Below are 16,046 nucleotides of genomic sequence, written 5' to 3'. Positions count from 1 at the left end.
ATCATGCTTTTTATTCATTGCACTATGAAGGTGAATTAGAGCAGATAAATAAGGTAGTCACTTATAGCCAAGTTACAGGTTAAACAATGGGTAGTCAAACTTTTGGGACTCCCATGTGTCTAGATAGACTGAAGTTCAGACATACCAATGTGCATTGCACTTCACAGGGGCCTACGGTCAATATTTTATTATTTTACATTCTCTAAAACATTCTTAACAAACAGGGCTTACATAGGTGAATACAGTGGCTTTTCAGTGTCAGATCAGACAGAAAATAAAAACCCTTTATAAAATGATCGTAGGTACAACAGCATGTCATGGGTTTGAGTGGGCGTTAGCAATAGAAAACGCACTTGTCTCAAAGAAGCTAAGCTCTTGTGTGTGAGGTACACCTGGATTTTCTGAAGAACTCTGTTTCATGGCTGTGGTCATTAGTGTAGTCTGGGAATCCGGCTCCCCCTATGTTCCCAACTGAAAGGACATGTGAGTGGTAATAATGTAATACTTCCCATTGTAAAAATGCCCATTAGGCTTCACACCCTAAGGAAGTCCCACCCAACTTACAAAATCCCAGGTGAAAAGAGATGCCCTGAGTATCAGTGACACTTGACTCTTGTAGAAAATATGTGCTACAAATTCCTGTTTACATCTGATTATATTTATATTTCTGCCTGGGAGTAAGGGCCTAAAGTTAGGCCCACGGTCGCCCCTGTGACCCCATCACCACCACCATCATTATCCCACTTTCCAACTCCACACACTGACCTTAAAGAAACATAGAACTGTGTGTGGCACTGCGAGTGAGGAGAGTGAAATGGAAATGGTGAGCTGCCACTAGTCCAAACTGGTTTCTCACAGCTCTGTAGACATCTTCAACACTACTGTAGAAAAGTTAAAAAATTTTTTAAACAGGAAACCATGGGACTTTTTTTTTTAAGACAGGGTTGCTCAGTCCTCCTGCCTCATCCTTCCAGCTAGGACTGCAGTCCAGCAATGTAACCGCTATGCCATCTGCTGCCCCTGAGAAGCAGTTACTTCTCAAGTACTTTTAGAGGCTCTACCGTAGAATTGCCTCTTTGTATTTATAAGTTTCAAAAAACAGTTTCTCCACAGTGATAATTTTGTCAGAAAGCATGGGAAAAAAAACCCAAAATATTTAGAATTGATAAAGCAATGATACTGACTGATGGTCAGATTAAACACTGCCCATCATTGCTGAAAGTTACTTTGACAAGTTAAAATGAATAAAAATTGGGCCAGCCCCATTGTGCTGCAGTTAAGTGTTGTGCAGGGAAGGTCAGATCCCCCATGGTCTATCCAGGTTTGAAAAGGAAAAAAAAAAAAGAATAAAAATTAACTTTTCATGTCCTTCTCCTTTCACAAGAGTCCTTAGTCATGCAAAGCACAGTTGCCTCTTTATTATTCTGCTGAGTCCTTGGCTTGCACATTAACCCCATCTGAGTATGGTGGAGGGCCAGGGTGATTGGGCAGGCCTTCCAGCCTAGTGCTCCTCGGGGCCTGTATTAGCTGAAGGCAGGGGTGGATGCCAGCTCTGGGGAGGGGATTGGGAGGGGCAAACCCATGCCCATTTCCCACTGGGCTTTCATCACGATTAGTCTGTGAACCCCTTAATTCACCCCTGGATAGTCGTGTGGACTCTCTGCTATGATACCGGGTTATGTGTGAATTCCCTCTTCATTAATCTTCTCTTTATTTGTTAATTAAGAATCACCTGTAGATATGCTTCTGAAAATATATATGTAAGTAGAATCTTGTCTTATATTTTTCAAAAGATAGTATTTAAAGTGCTGACACTCAACCCTCACTGCTTATGAGAATGACCTAGAACACTTTAATTTGCTAGAGGATGCATGCACTTCACTAGAGAAGGACGGACAGAAAAACAAAGAGGAGGTGAGAAAGTACTTCCCATGGGGGTGTCCGCTCCACTTCTCCCTCCCTTTTGTATTTTGGGCATACAGGCACACACCTCACCTGGGGTGTTTTTCAAGCCATTAGAGTCTAGGACTCACATTGTGTGGTTGGCTACATGGAATCCAGCTGCCTTAACCACTGGTCTGGCCTCCTTTAGAGAACGTTTAAAGATATGATTTCAAGTTGGCCCTATAGCCTAGTGGTTAAGAAAATTGGATCCCACATGGGCAACTCAAATTTGAGTTCCAGCCCCACTGGCTTAAAAAACATGCCAGGGAAAGTTAAAATGAATAAAAATTGGGCCAGCCCCATTGTGCTGCAGTTAAGTGTTGTGCAGGGAAGGTCAGATCCCCCATGGTCTATCCAGGTTTGAAAAGGAAAAAAAAAAAAAGAATAAAAATTAACTTTTCATGTCCTTCTCCTTTCACAAGAGTCCTTAGTCATGCAAAGCACAGTTGCCTCTTTATTATTCTGCTGAGTCCTTGGCTTGCACATTAACCCCATCTGAGTATGGTGGAGGGCCAGGGTGATTGGGCAGGCCTTCCAGCCTAGTGCTCCTCGGGGCCTGTATTAGCTGAAGGCAGGGGTGGATGCCAGCTCTGGGGAGGGGATTGGGAGGGGCAAACCCATGCCCATTTCCCACTGGGCTTTCATCACGATTAGTCTGTGAACCCCTTAATTCACCCCTGGATAGTCGTGTGGACTCTCTGCTATGATACCGGGTTATGTGTGAATTCCCTCTTCATTAATCTTCTCTTTATTTGTTAATTAAGAATCACCTGTAGATATGCTTCTGAAAATATATATGTAAGTAGAATCTTGTCTTATATTTTTCAAAAGATAGTATTTAAAGTGCTGACACTCAACCCTCACTGCTTATGAGAATGACCTAGAACACTTTTTAATTTGCTAGAGGATGCATGCACTTCACTAGAGAAGGACGGACAGAAAAACAAAGAGGAGGTGAGAAAGTACTTCCCATGGGGGTGTCCGCTCCACTTCTCCCTCCCTTTTGTATTTTGGGCATACAGGCACACACCTCACCTGGGGTGTTTTTCAAGCCATTAGAGTCTAGGACTCACATTGTGTGGTTGGCTACATGGAATCCAGCTGCCTTAACCACTGGTCTGGCCTCCTTTAGAGAACGTTTAAAGATATGATTTCAAGTTGGCCCTATAGCCTAGTGGTTAAGAAAATTGGATCCCACATGGGCAACTCAAATTTGAGTTCCAGCCCCACTGGCTTAAAAAACATGCCAGGGACCAGCAGATGACGTAATGGTTACATCACTGGACTCCCACATAGTTGACCACAGTTCAAGCCCCGGATCTGGTGGCTTGACACTCAGCCGGGCACATGTGCATGCATGCCCAAGATACCAAGAATGAAGGAGAAGGGATTGTAGTGTGGCCATTCCACTGTGGGGTGATTTCTCACTTTCTGTCTCTTTCTCTCTGGCAAGCACATGAACCTACAGCAAAAATCTCTCTTAAAAAAAACAAACAAACAAACAAAAAACACAAAAAATCATGCTGGCTGCATGTGCTTGTGTGCTCAGAATCTTAAATGGGGGGGAGATAAATTGCTCAGTTATTGCCCAGTTCCTGATTGACTTGGCCGAGGTGAGCCTGGGTCTGGGATTTTATTTTATTTTTTATTAATTTTATTTATTCATTTATTTTAATTTGACCAGAGAGAGACAGAGAAAGAAGAATCACCTGTAGATATGCTTCTGAAAATATATATGTAAGTAGAATCTTGTCTTATATTTTTCAAAAGATAGTATTTAAAGTGCTGACACTCAACCCTCACTGCTTATGAGAATGACCTAGAACACTTTTTAATTTGCTAGAGGATGCATGCACTTCACTAGAGAAGGACGGACAGAAAAACAAAGAGGAGGTGAGAAAGTACTTCCCATGGGGGTGTCCGCTCCACTTCTCCCTCCCTTTTGTATTTTGGGCATACAGGCACACACCTCACCTGGGGTGTTTTTCAAGCCATTAGAGTCTAGGACTCACATTGTGTGGTTGGCTACATGGAATCCAGCTGCCTTAACCACTGGTCTGGCCTCCTTTAGAGAACGTTTAAAGATATGATTTCAAGTTGGCCCTATAGCCTAGTGGTTAAGAAAATTGGATCCCACATGGGCAACTCAAATTTGAGTTCCAGCCCCACTGGCTTAAAAAACATGCCAGGGACCAGCAGATGACGTAATGGTTACATCACTGGACTCCCACATAGTTGACCACAGTTCAAGCCCCGGATCTGGTGGCTTGACACTCAGCCGGGCACATGTGCATGCATGCCCAAGATACCAAGAATGAAGGAGAAGGGATTGTAGTGTGGCCATTCCACTGTGGGGTGATTTCTCACTTTCTGTCTCTTTCTCTCTGGCAAGCACATGAACCCTACAGCAAAAATCTCTCTTAAAAAAACAAACAAACAAACAAAAAACACAAAAAATCATGCTGGCTGCATGTACTTGTGTGCTCAGAATCTTAAATGGGGGGGAGATAAATTGCTCAGTTATTGCCCAGTTCCTGATTGACTTGGCCGAGGTGAGCCTGGGTCTGGGATTTTATTTTATTTTTTATTAATTTTATTTATTCATTTATTTTAATTTGACCAGAGAGAGACAGAGAAAGAGAGAGAGAGAGAAAATGTGAAAGCAAGCCAACAGGTCTGGAACTCGAAGTGGTTGGCCATGTGGGCGTGTCCAGCATGTTTGGCCCATAGGTCTGGGATTTTAATTGCACCTAGGACTGGAAGCTGCTGATTCATGTTTGGAGTTCGTAATGGAGGTACCCATCAGAATCACTGTGGCTCTTTTAAAAATAAAACAGTCTTGGAATCGGTCTCCTGGGCTTGTGATTTTTAAAGCTCCACAGGTAATTCAGGAATGTGTCTTAATGAGAACTACGGCTTTAAAGCAACTTGAGCTGGAACTGTGATGTGTGTTGGTCAGCATCTACTGTAAGCGTTTGATTTGTGTGGCAGGTTGTCTCAGAGCAGCATCGGTAATTCCTTTCTAGATGGGATTTTAAAAATAAAGTGAGCAGTCGGAAGTTGAAGCCAGGTTGTCTGGGATGAACACAATAGGCTGGTACTTTCATTTCACTAGCATAATTACTGAAAGCCACTGTCTGGCGTGGGTTACATCCTTCCTGTGTATGCTCCAGCCCTGCCAGTCATCGTTCTGACGACAGAAGACTATCCATCAGGTGTCGTAGGTGTCAGAAGCTATGATGGGGTGGAGGGACGCTGATGATGGTATTTAGAACACCTCATTTTGAGCCCCTACTGTGTGCCAAGAGTTATTCTAAGTGTATTACCAGTGTGGCTTATTCTCATTTCACAACAACCCTATGAGGCCATTCCTTAGCCCCATTAAAAGACAAGAAACCAGAACACAGAAAGCTAAGTAATGTACCCCAGGGGACACAGCTTGCAAGTGACAGAGTCAGAGTCACCGGGCCATCTGGCTGGCTCCAGGTTTCCTCCTTTGAACACCTGCACCATTTATCTGCATTGGTTGGGGATTTTAGAGAATGTCCTCTGGGATCTTATGCCTGTTAGTATTCTTCATCTGGATGTGGTACTTCCATCGTAGGCCATTTTTTAGCCTGACAAGTTATATTTAGATGAAAGTATTCTTTATTATGCTTATTTCTAATTTTGATAAATTCTTATTATTTGATGTACTTTGAAAAGAACTGACAGTTCATATTTAGCAATAAATTATGAACAGTATGAAGGGCTAAAAATTATGACATGTAAGGCATCATTAAAGAAATGAAATATTTGACCCTTAGATGGATAAGTAGCAAGCATGAAGGTGGCTTAAAAATATGAAACAGGCTATCCGATTAATTTCACTTCCTTCGAGTGACCCTAGAAGTAGTAGTAAGACCAAAGGATGGAGACTGGTAGGTGGCATGGTGGTTAAGGCACTGGCTGCCCAATGGCCAACTATGGCTCAAGCTCCGAATCTAGTGGCTTGCTTTCTCACTTTCCCTCTCTGGTCAAATTAAAAATAATATTAACAAGTAAAATTAAATAATTAAGTCTTTTTTTTTTTTTAAAGACCATAGGGTGTATACTATAGATAGAAACACTGAATTCAGGATGATGTTTTCATAGAGTTCTGTGAAGATGGGAGAAGAACAGAAGTCACTTATGGTGCTGCATTATGTGTGTGTGTGTGTGTGTGTGTGTGTGTGTATATGTGTGTGTGTTTTAAGAAAATTATTTAATTTTACTTATTTTTGCTGCTAGGAGTAGAGAATGAAGACACACATTCCTACCATCTTTTGAGCTGTGGCTGGATTCAACCACACTTCTGTTAGCAACACCAGACCTTCTTACCATACAAACCAGTAATTTAATTTCAATCTGAAAAGAGAGTGTCTTAAACCAGTTTAAATGGGGTTTCTGACCTCACTAACATACTTACTATTGATGGTAGTCAAACCTCATATAAATAGCTATGTAACATTGGCAATGAAGAATGTATTATGGGGCCAGCAAGTGGTATAGTGGTTAGGGCACAGGACTCCCATGTTGCTGACAACAGTTGGAATCCTGGACCCAGCATATTTAAAGTCATACTGGGCGCATGCGAGTGGTTGTCCAAAATCCCTAGAGAAGAATGGAGAAGGGATTACAGTATGGCCATGCCCTCTGGGGGTATGATTTCTCACTTTTTCTCTCTATCTTTCTCTCTCTCTCTCCAGTGAGCACATATGCCCTATGGCAAAAATCTGAAAAAAAAAAAAAAAAGATAAATAAAAGAAAAAAATTAAAGTCTTCTAGAATCTTAAAATGCCATTAAACCTTGAGATTCCGTTATTTTGTTTTCTCTCTAGAAAGGAAGAAATCTGATTTTTTACAAAGCATAAGGAAAATGAACCATGTATGACTTAGGAGAGTAACTATAAACTTTGGTATTTCTAAGCAAAAAATTTTAGAGAGGAGTCCCAGGCCAGTTGAACACTGTGACATGAGCACCTTCCATTTCCTTATCGCTCTGGCGATTTAGGGGCAGTGCGTCTGGAGAGAGAGAAGCGGAGAGCAGTTGCCGCTCCTGCTCCTGCTGTCTGATTAGAGACTTTCCTTTCGCCGACTTTCCCTTTCAGAGCTGCTTTGCTCACGTGCCTAAGAGGGTGAGGGGCAGACTTTCAAATAGGACTGGTTTAAGAGGTTAACTAGACTATTCTGTAAACATTCACACCAGCTATGTGCATGTTGCCTGTGGAGAAAACACCTGTGATGTCATTACCACCGTGCACGTGAGGCCACCGTCTCATCTCCTGCCCCAGAGCCCTTCTCATTGGCTCATGGTTGAGGATTCCGATTTGGATTGGACTTGGTCTTCTTTGGAGCCAAAGATGATTCCACGTATATTTAGTTATTCCGTGTGCAGTATGTTACTTGATACATAGGTAAATAACGTGCAAATAGAAGGATTCTTCAGGAGAACATGTGCGTTTGAGTTTTTAAGGCCTGTGTGTTTTCAGTGCTCTCAGCAATAGAGCTAGAGAATATCTAATCCAAAGGCTGGATGTGCTACTAGCAGGCTTTCGTCCTCTCCCTCTTGGCCCCTTTCCACCAGGCTCCCACCTCCACACACGCCTACCAGTATGTCCTTCCCCTAAACCAATGTCTAAGGGACTCAGAAATATGCATGGTGGCAGAAGGTAGCCAGTGGCAGAGTAAAGATTTGCTAGAGATAGTCCCCAGGGAGATAAGCACCTTTGACTAGTGACACTTAATATGCTGCTGTCTCTCTTCAAAGTGCTTTGCCAGCATTACTCAGGTGCTCCATTCAACACCTCTCAAAGATGGGTCAACAAGATTACAGACTGTTTTTAAGGTGGAAGGTTGGTATTGCGACTTAAAGTAGTCCAGCTAATTTAGGCTTCTTCCACCGGAAGCCAACACCTGACATGCTCTCTGCTTCCCTTGACCTTGATTCACCTTCTTTGATTAAAGTTCATAACTAAATTATTTTGAGATCAAGCAGATCTGGAAATCCCAGAGAACTAAGCTTCATTGTCATTGATAGTCTTGTCTCAAGTAAAGTAAGTCTTAAGGGTAATAACAGTTAAATTCAAGAAAAGAAATACCTTAGGGGAAAAAAAAGACTTGCCTTTCCCATGATAGTAAGCGTTTTAATTTTCTTTTGTTGCATGAATCAGGTTTCCTTTATATGGAATCCATTTCTTAAAAGAATGTTATAAAAATAGTTGTGCTGGCTGCCCAAACAGGTGAACTATCTGTTTGGTTTGTTTGAAGTTTATGTATTTCTTCCCTGAGTGAGAAAGACAAATACAGAGAGACAGCACCCAGCCCACACCCAGCCTCAGCCAGCCTGGTGTCATGGGCGTTTGCCTTCAGGGAGGTCCTCAGACACAAACCCAGAACCCTCGGATGTGTGTCAGCCTTTACCACTGTGCCATCCTAGTATCTTTTTGAGTAGCAGTTTTCCATTTCCCCCAATATTCAATAATACAGTAATTGTGACTATATAGTCCACAATAATTATAAAACTTAGTATAGTACCTGCTACAGTATTTTATCAAATAGGTTATTTTACTCATGTTTCCAACTGCCTAATGGGATATCATGACCACTTCACAAATAAGACTGGAGCTGAGAAAAGTATTTAAGAGTGACAGAGTCACACAGCTATGAGATGGTCAAGCTGATAATAGAACTTAGGTCTGATGGATGCTTGAACACATTCTCCTGATCACTAGGTGGTAATGCCACCCCGGTAAGCAGAGGATAGCCCATCTTAGTAAATGCACTAGCCATGGGAGGAGTCACTGTTTAGATAAGTATTTTGCACCACATAAACACTGGTATTAGTGTTTACTAATGCAGCGGATGCTCTAACTTTTCCCTGTCGTCTGAAACACGTACCTTCTCCTGAAAAACCTACATAGAGGGATGCCACATCATGTAAATTTAAGAAACTAATTATCTTCAATGATTAAAAATCTTGGAATGTTAGGTTAACAGTATTATCATCTGTGTTTCTGTATAGCAATTTAGTGTTCTCCGATCACTCTCAGATGACGTGTGGGTTATTCCATTCTTGCAGTGAATGAGACACTCACTGTTACCTACCCTCCACCCGAATGCAGAAATGGAGGCTCAGTGAGGTTTTAACTTCCATTCACTAGGCTATGGATTGATACAGCCCAACTCAAACCACGTCCCCTTATTCTTTGAGAGCTGACACCCACATGGGTTCTTCTTGCCTTCCTCTGTCCAATTTGTGGCCAGAGGGTAAAGTTATCCCAGACAGGACTTTGCTTTTCTGGGCCCTCTGTCTGGTTACATCAACATCATCTAGCTGTTACTGAAATCACATCTACAGTTTTCCAAATTAGATACACTGGGTATTGCATGCGAGCTATGGTTATGAGGTCTACCCGGTGCCGTTAACATGGCCTGTGAAGGCCTCCAGTTAGTTTGTAGATCACCTTCTGCAGGCTCCCGAGGTAACAGAGATGACAGATGACAGGAGACTGCAGACTCAGGCCTGGACCTTAACTGGTGTTGGTGTTATTTAGCACTGGGGGGTGACAACAGCTTGGCGGGTTACCTAATATTGACGTTAATTAGGTTTCTTTTTCAGTTTGTTTTTGTTTTTTGGTTGTTGTCTCTTCCCTTTACACTTTCTTGCCCCTCCCCTTCTCTTCCATGCCTGGACATTATTTCCAGATTTGGGCTTTTGGGTGTGTCCTCACTGGTAAGGCCAGCATGTCCTTGTTCTCTGATGAATAGGACTAGGGAGAGACTATTTTGGGAAAGTATTAAGCTCTTGGAGACAGTGATATCATCATTAGTCAGGCTTTGGACTCTACTGAATGATGTGAATTTTGATTTTATTAGTATCCTTGACATCACCTCCAAATGGAAACTAATGTGTTTATTCGTATGAATTTTGACATGGGAATAGAAGACCTTATGTTAATGTGAATTTTTCTTTAACATAATATTTACCAGAGCCACTCATTGCTTCACATTGACTTTATGTTGCCAAATGTTTGAAGTCTCTCTTAATCTCATATTTTTTCATCTGTGAAATGTGTATGTTATTTCTCTCAGGTCTAGAAGTTTCTGAGAACTCAAAGAACAGATGCATGTAAAGGCCTAGGATCATCCTTGGCATTGAGTTGATGCACAGTAAATTGTGAGATTGCTGTTAACAAAGGAATTTAAACATTTTTGAGTCAACAGATAAGATCTAGGCATCTCTAGCATGTGTTCCGATAAATACATGTGTTCTAGCCTGTTGGTTTGATGCAAGCATTCTGTGTACATTACTAGACAGGCCTACAATTACAGGATTCAACTGACCTTCCAAGATGGAAAACTCACAAGTGGGAAAGAAGTCCTCCATTCAAAGTGACAGGCAGTTCAAGTGGCGCGATGTCAAAGCCATACTTGCCCGTTCAACTCAAAGAGTGTCCTCCTTTCTGCAGGAAGCTTAAGAGCCAGGTCTCGTTCATTTTTTTTTTTTTTTTAAATGTATAATCAGCGTTTTATTTTTTCTCCCAGAGGACAGACAGTTCTTCAGTCCTTAAAGACTCAGCTCCTTATATGGCCTTTGGTGGAGGGCGAGGGGCAGCACCCGCAGGTCTAAATCGGGGTGGGGGTGTTCGGTCCTTGCGAGCTTCACTAGATCGGTTCCTGCCTACCTCGCTGTGAATGACGCAACTCGCACAGTAATGTAGCTTCACATGCAGCTTGGCGAGCACATAGGCATCAAGACACTTGCTTCGGAGATGTCCCTTACGGCTGCGGCCTCTACTATGTTTCGGATGAGGAACTTCTTAATAACCTTGTCCTTGGGCATGCATCAGGCGCAGTTCCTGCAGCGAATAGGCTGCACGTGGCCACGGCCCTTTTTGGCACGGCCGTTGTTCCTTCTTTTCTTTGTCATCTCGGAAGCGAGGCTGCGAGAGAGCCAGTCTCATTCATTTTTAACCTTCATCATAGGTAGTCCCCATTTATCTTTTTGGTTTTTTTTTTTTTTTGGGGGGGGGAGCAGGGAGATTTTTGCTGTAGGGTATGTGTGCTATATCTCCTCTCAGGATTTTGGGTATCCATGTACACACACCCAAAGTGAGTTTAAGTCACCAGGTCTGGGACTTGAACCACTGTCAGCCATGTGGGAGTCCAGTGCCTTAACCATCACGCCACCTCCTGGTCCCCCCCACTTACCATTTTCTATGTCTATTCAGTAACAAAATGAAAGTAAAGCCTTGGTACTGTGACACCATGCGCAGCAATATGTCAGAGCATTTTGAAATTCATAATGTTTATTAAAATAAGTAAATAGTTGTAAGCTGGCTCCGTGGTACGGTGTTTAAGGCAGCCAGATCTCATACGACTGTGTGGTTCAAGTCCTGGATCCAGAAGCCTGAGAAACATGCTGGGCATGTCTTTGGGCTATGCATGCCCAAAATCCCAAAAGGAGGGAGAGATGGATGGCAAAGGATCACGAGGACTGCTTTCTTCTCTTCCCCTCTCTCTGGTGAGCACATAAAATGAAATGAGTTAATGGGTGGGACCAGTACATGGCGTAATGGTTCCATCACTGGACTCCCATGTAGTTGACTGCTGCTCAAGTCCTGGATCCAGCGACTTAAACTCGCACCAGGCACATGTGTGTGCATGCCCAAAATCCTGAGAGGAGAATGGAGGAGAAGTAATTGTGGCATAGTCATTCCCCTGCAGGGGGTAGGGGGTTCTTAATTTCTGTCTCTCTATCTCTCTCTGTTTCTTTAGTGAGCACACATACCCTCTAGCAAAAATCTATCATTAAAAAAAAAAAAGAGAGGGGTTAGCAGGTGGCATGGTCGTTAGGGGCATTGGACTCCCACATTGCCGACCACAGTTCAAGTCCCGGACTTGGTGATAGCTTGCTTTCTCTATTTCTCTCTCACTCTCCTCCCAATCAAATTTAGTTAATTAAAGTTGAATAAGATAATTTTTAAACAATGAAATGAATAAATGGTTGAAATTTCATATTTCAGTCTTAACTGTAGTCTGTTGAAATAAGTATGCAGAGACAAGTAGCTTGGAAATGAAGCCAATTCAGTGTCTCTCTATAAAACCACAGGGCGAGTCAAATTGCCTTGTTTTGCATTTAGACAGACACGCTGGAGGAGGAGCATTACGCTTACCTGTATTCAGGTTATTAAAACTTAGGTCTACCCATAAGCTTGAGCAAATTTCTGTGGGAAAAAACCTCAGGAAAATTACGATAGCATCTTTTATGTGTGATTGTTTTGATCAAGTCTGATGTTCATGTGTGTTTTGACAAAGCTTCTGTGAGTGGCAGAGTTGCAAGACTGAGGGAGTTCAGAAAGGACTCAGAAGGACATGGCATCTCAGTGCACTGGCACACGCTGCCCTTGATAAATACTACCTGATGGCGGTGATACCTTTTTGTGTGATATAATTCACCATTTCAATAATTAATGTCACCAGTGTTTGTTTCTAAGGGTACCAAAGGTAAATAATTTACTGTAATTACCAAAAGAAGGGATATTATTTATTTATCAGAACTTTTTTTAATGGCTCTGTGAAAAATAACCTAGTATCTCCAATGTAAGAATTGTAATTTGCATCATCCCACTCTGGTCCCCAAAATTAAAGCTGTAGCATGATTTTTTCTCCCCCCCCCCTTTTTTTTTTAATTTGCCAGAGGGTGCATGTGTTTGGTGGAGGTGATGAGGGAATGGAGGAGAGGGAGGAAGTAAGAAAGTGAGAAAGTGATTCTGTAATCCCTTCTCCTCCGTTTCTCCTCCCTTCAGGATTTTGGGCATGTACACACACATGCCCGGTGTGTTTCTCAAGCTCTCAGTCCTGGATTCCAGCTGCATGATCAGCATGTGGAATCCCTAATCACCAGGCCATGGACTGACCCACCCTTTTAATTAAATATTATACCCTACTCTGGACGTTGGTTAGATGGGTAACCCAAAAGTAACTACCAAACAAGGCCAGACTAAAAGCAACGTATCATCTTTGGTTAACCCACATAGAATCTGAGAACCTTCTGAAGTGATTTATTGTTCTTTTGGAGTACATTTATCCACTGAATATGTCCCTTCTTGTTGAATGCAGGCAGTGCTCATTCATTTTTACATTTTCTTTTTATAGATTTTTTTTTTACTTTAAATTTTTTAAAAATTTTAAACATTTATTTTATTTTACTTTATTTTATTTTGAATTTGACCAGAGAGAGACAAAGAGAGAGAAGGAAAGTGAGAAAGCAAGCTGCCAGGTCCAGGACTTGAACCATGGTCAGCCATGTGGGATTCCAGCTGCCTTAACCACCATGCCACCTGCTGGCCCTACTTTTAAAATTTTTATCTAACTTTATTTTTATTTTATTTATTTATTTTAATTTGAATGGAGAGGGATAAAATGAGAGAGAGAGAAAGAGAGCGTGAGAAAGCAAGCCACCAGGTCTAGGACTCGAACTGTGGTTGGCCATGTGGGAGAGTCCAGCGTCCTTAACCACCACACCACCTGCCAGCCCCATTTTTGTATTTTCTAAAAACCAGATGCTGATTTGCACTAAAGTGACCTACAATTTATTTCTCAATTCTATTTCAAGTTTATTTTAAAAAATCTTTGTGATTCAGAGTAAGCTTATAAATTCAGGTTTTATTATTATCCAAGTTATGCAAATAACTAAATGTCCTTTCATTCTGTAAGGCGTACTTGTTAAGAAACAACAGACTTGGAGCCAGCAGGTGGTGTGTTGGTTGAGGCACTGGACCCTCACATGGCCAAATGCAGTTTGCGTATTGGACCTATCAGCTTGCTTTCTCACTTTCTCTTTCTTTCTGTCTGGTGAATTAAAAAATAATAATTAATAAAATGAATAATAATTAAAGAAAAAAAGAAACAGAGTTTTCATATATCCCTTCAGTCCCTTGTTTTTCTTTCCCAAAAGAAGTATTTACAGATTATTTTGGATGACTCATGTCATGTGTTTCCATGTCTTTAAATAATGCATATATATTTGTTATTGTTGGCTTTTCCCCACTTCAGGAATTACTGATTCCCCTAAATGGAAAAAGACATTTTAATGATTTTCTATGCATTCTCTCCCCCGCTGTGCACACTTACCACCCTCCCATTTTCTGAAACAGTTGCACTGTATTTTGGTTATATCGGTATATTATGCCAATGTAAGTACTACTCACAGATGTGGCATAGATTGATTTCCTTTTTCTTTGCATTTGCTTAGTGTTCTCTGTCACTTTTCCAACCCACGAACTCCCCCAGGTGCCCAACTCTCCTGTCTCTATTCACACTCACTAGGTGTTCCATCAGTCTCATCTCATCTCCTCTCTCTCAGGTGCTTTTTACCCTGTCCAGGTCCGTGGGGGCTCACTGCACAGATAGCCTCGTGGGTTTTCCTTCTTCATCACCACAAAAATTCCATGTTTCCTATCACATTGGATTCCTGCCTTTTATTGATTTAGCCCTTCATTTTGAAGGACCACATCTTTCAGTAGTTTCCTTAAAGAATTAATGAGAAATGCATAATTTTTTTTCTTTTAATGAAAAGGGAGCAGGATTTAGATCTCCTGAACTACTGATCTTCCATTTTCTTTATTTTCTGTTTTTAAGTTTATAGAATTTCTTTTTTACGTTAATGCTATCCCATTTGTTACTTTCTCTTTCTTTTCTTTCTTTTTTTAGAGGTTTTGCTATAGGGCGCATGCGATCACCAGAAAGAGAGAGAGAGAGAGAGAGAGAGAGAGAGCAAGCAAGAAATCACCACCAGGGGGGATGGCCACGCAGCAATCCCTTCTCCTCCAGTCTCCTCTTGGGATCTTGGGCACGCACACACACACGCCTGGCATGAGTTTAAGCCACCGAGTCCGGGACTCAAACCATGGTCGACAACATGGGAGTCCAGCGACATAGCCATTACACTAACTGCTGGTCCCCCATTTGTTACTTTCTTAGAGTTGTTTTTTCTTTAAATGTTCTGTTTCTTTAAGCATTCTGTTGTTTCATAGACATAAAAACTTATCTCTCTCTGAATATCAGTGGAAATTTTAATTTTCTTCTCTTTGAAAAGCCCACTCCTCCACCAGTTGCTTCTGTTCTTTCATGTGTTTATTTTAATTTTCATATTAAATGCTTTTTCAACTGTCCAGTGGCACTTGGCTGTCCACTCACCACTAAGTGCATTGAAAGTTCTCTGCATGCTGCAGCTCTGTCATCTGTGACCTCTACTAATAAGCTTGGGACATGTCCCTGGGAAATTCCAGTGGTTAGGTCAGAATCCTCAGAGACTTCCTTAGCTCCTCCATCCCTAATGTCTGTGTCTGGGAAACCAGTAAAAGAAGGTGAGGAATCTGAGCATTCAGCACGTGACCTTTCAATTAACCCCCATTTTCAGTAAGATGCCTCTAACTACTAGTGCTCGACCTCTAGACTCTGCCTGGCTTTCTGGTGGAGGAGGTAGCTAGGTCATTATCTGATAAGTCAGTGATGAGTATCAGAGGTCAATCACTTTTTTAAAAAACCTTTTTAAAAATTTATTTATTTTGGGACAGCCAGTGGCATGTGGTTGGGACAGCTGAATCCCACATGGCTGACTGTGTGGTTGGAGTCCAAGACCCAACAGCTTGGGATAAAAACCACCAGGTGTATATGTATGCATGCCTAAAATTTCAAGAGGAGAATGGAAGAGAAGGAATTGGGACATGACCATGGCTGAGTAGTATTCCGTAAAGTTTATGTGCCACACTTTTTCCACCCATTCATCTGTTTGTGGACATTTAGGTTGGTTCCATGTCTTAGCAGTTGTGAATAATGTTTCAATAAGTATTGATGTGCAAAGCACTTTTCCTACTGAATATTCTCCTGTTCTTTGGGTAGATACCCAGAAGTGGGACTGCTGGGTCAAATGGTAGTTCTTTCTGTAGATCTTGTAGATTTTTGCTATAGGACACATGTACTTGCTAGAGAGACACAGAAGGACAGACAGAAAGTGAAAAATCAACCATCGGGGGGAGGCCACTCTGTATGTAATCCCTTCTCTTTCATTCTCCTCT

General features: G+C 41.8%; 1 protein-coding gene and 1 pseudogene across 1 annotated transcript in view; one reads left to right on the top strand and one right to left on the bottom strand.

Moving 5' to 3' along the window:
- ANK3 (ankyrin 3) overlaps positions 1-16,046 on the top strand; it is a 743,189-nt gene that overhangs the window by 631,369 nt on the left and 95,774 nt on the right. The window lies entirely within an intron of this gene.
- On the bottom strand, positions 10,492-10,903 carry LOC106734729 (40S ribosomal protein S26-like; annotated as a pseudogene).

This window comes from Tupaia chinensis, unplaced genomic scaffold, assembly GCF_000334495.1.
Source record: "Tupaia chinensis unplaced genomic scaffold, TupChi_1.0 Scaffold000199_1, whole genome shotgun sequence".
Classification (NCBI taxonomy): domain Eukaryota; kingdom Metazoa; phylum Chordata; class Mammalia; order Scandentia; family Tupaiidae; genus Tupaia; species Tupaia belangeri.
Note: the sequence above shows the minus strand (reverse complement) of the source record. Positions and strands in the feature narration are given on the sequence as shown.